This window comes from Pteropus medius, unplaced genomic scaffold (assembly GCF_902729225.1).
Source record: "Pteropus medius unplaced genomic scaffold, Ma_sr-lr_union100, whole genome shotgun sequence".
Taxonomy (NCBI): Eukaryota; Metazoa; Chordata; class Mammalia; order Chiroptera; family Pteropodidae; genus Pteropus; species Pteropus medius.
In genome coordinates this window covers 1,410,169-1,412,539 of record NW_024346692.1, presented here as the reverse complement: position 1 = coordinate 1,412,539, position 2,371 = coordinate 1,410,169, and the positions used below count along the sequence as shown (strand labels likewise).

Here is a 2,371-nt window from a genome sequence, read left to right as displayed (position 1 = left end):
TCATCTCCATCATCATTATTCTGCACACGAATGCCCTTTAAGAGAGAGTGATTGCTGCATCTGAGGTTCACATTCGAAGCTCTTAACCATGGAGTCTTGGCTTTTCTAACCAATTAGGATATGACCATAATAATTTAAAAAATGAGGATCTAGTCCTTTACTAAAGAGTAGTACCTCACTCAATCCCCACAACAGTCCTGTGAGAGAAGTTCTGTTATTATCCTCATGTTATTGATGAGTAAACTGAAGTATTAAGATTGAGTAACTTACTTGAAGGTGCACAGTAACCGGAAGACCCAGGTCTGACACCTATGACCTTAACCACCCTCTTCGGACTAGGAAGTTAGAACCGAATATGGAAATCCCTTTACCTGAAGGGCATCTTGAGGTCATTAGGGGGTTCAGACAGTTCTCTGGGAAGATGAGCTCAGAGGAAAAAGTAAACTGAACTTTCTTATTTCATATATGAGTAAGTTGAACTGGAGTTGAAAATAGGAGTGATGGCTTGGTGGGCACTTTGGTAAAAAGAGTGCTAGAATGCACTGGTGACACTTCTGTCACCAGCTCGCTGGGTAGCCTTGGGCAGGACGACCCTCTGGGCCTCAGTCTCATCCTCTGAAATATGAGAAAACTGGAAATGATGCCGTCTAACCTCCTATCCAATTCAGCTGGAAAATGATGCCATTTGAGGGTTGGTTCATTCTCAGGAAACCATGGAAGCCCCTCCTCCTGGAGAAAGATCTTCAACAATCTTCTCGTTGCCTCCTTGGCATTTGACTCCAAAACACAGAGTTGATCGTTGTCATTAATCATAAGAAGAAGGACAGAGAGGATGAGGAAAAGAAAGATATCTCAAAGCCCCTTCCCCCTTTTTTGGTGGGGTTTTTTTTCTTTAACTTTTCCTTCTGGCAGCCAAATAACACATCTTGTCTCAGAGAGGCTTTCGTGGTGTATAATTTAAGGCCTATAAATAGATGACTGTTATTAACAAACACACACACACTCACACACACATACATTTTTCCTTCTATTCAGACATCAGCAGAAATATTGCAGATAGAGAGATAAGCTGTTTAAAATGGGAGGCACCTTTTTCTCTCCTCCACCAGCTGGATGGCTGCATCTGTTTCTTCCTCCGCCTTTTGCTCTCAACTCATTCTATTCATTTAGGTTTTATTTCCATCTCCATTCTTTTTACGTTGCTAAACCCACCCTCCATGCTCTTACTGTGATCTTTCTGTAGCACTTGACTCTCTCATCTAATCTTTATGCCTTAATCTTTTCTTTATTGATAATCAGTCCCCTTACCCCTTTCTAAAGGCAGTTTAAAAACTTATTAGTCTTCCCTAAAATTCCATCTGATACAGACACATAGGTATAAATACAACCATATTGGTAGAAGGTACTAGAAGATAAGGGTTACAGAGGTTCACATCAAAGAGAAGTTGTATCAGCTATGGCCATGCCACCCTGAACACACCCGATCCCCTCTGATCTCAGAAGCTAAGCAGGGTCGGGCCTGGTTAGTACTTGGATGGGAGACCACCTAGGAAGACCAGGTGCTGTAGGCATTAAAAAAAAAAAAAAAGTTATATCAAGAAACAGAAAAGATGGAATCAACAATAAAATCTGCATGTCAGCTACTATTTATGACAGAAAAAATTAAAAGACAGGTCTGGTGGGATAATATAAAATGATGGATTCATTGATGATTAGTATATTAAAATGTACATTTAGATGGCAGAAACAGACTTCAAGGAGCTTTTGAGTGCATGATTTCATTTGAACCTCAGACCAATGTTGGAACCTGCATCCATCTTCCCCCAAAAGCCAATGTTAAACTAAGTGGTAAACAAGATGACGTTTGACTTGGGACACCTTGTCACACCACTTCATTCCATCCCATTTACTTATGGGCCGCCCACTATAGTAGCAGGTCAGGATCCACATTCTCCATTCAACTACCATGACCACAGTCTCATAAACCCTCTCCTGTCCATCCAGACAATCTTAGCTCATTTATATCACATTTCTAATACAAGCTCCATTCTGCCTTGTGTTATTTTCAGTCACTGCCATGTTCTTCTTCCTATCACATACTTTAACCATCTTAAAGAGCCATGTCTTATTAATTAATAAGAAATTCCCTCATTCATTAATTAAAGGAGGAGTACTAATATGAATTAAAGGTCTGCTGTATGCCAGATATTATCATAACCTTAAGAGATTTATACTTTCATCTTTAATTTATTGATGAAGAGACTGAGCCTCCGAGAACTCAGATAATTTATCAGAGCATAAATAGAAGGTTAATACATATTTCTTTAATGAAGGAAGGAAAGATGGTGCAGGTAGTAAGTGATTGATCTGG

General features: G+C 39.7%; 1 non-coding gene across 1 annotated transcript; it reads left to right on the top strand.

Annotated features, from left to right (window-relative positions):
• The first annotated feature begins 1,452 nt into the window (after nucleotides 1-1,452).
• LOC120613793 (5S ribosomal RNA) lies at nucleotides 1,453-1,571 on the top strand. The gene has a single exon (XR_005655767.1). It is a non-coding gene; the product is annotated as a 5S ribosomal RNA (ribosomal RNA).
• The last annotated feature ends 800 nt before the right edge of the window (nucleotides 1,572-2,371 follow it).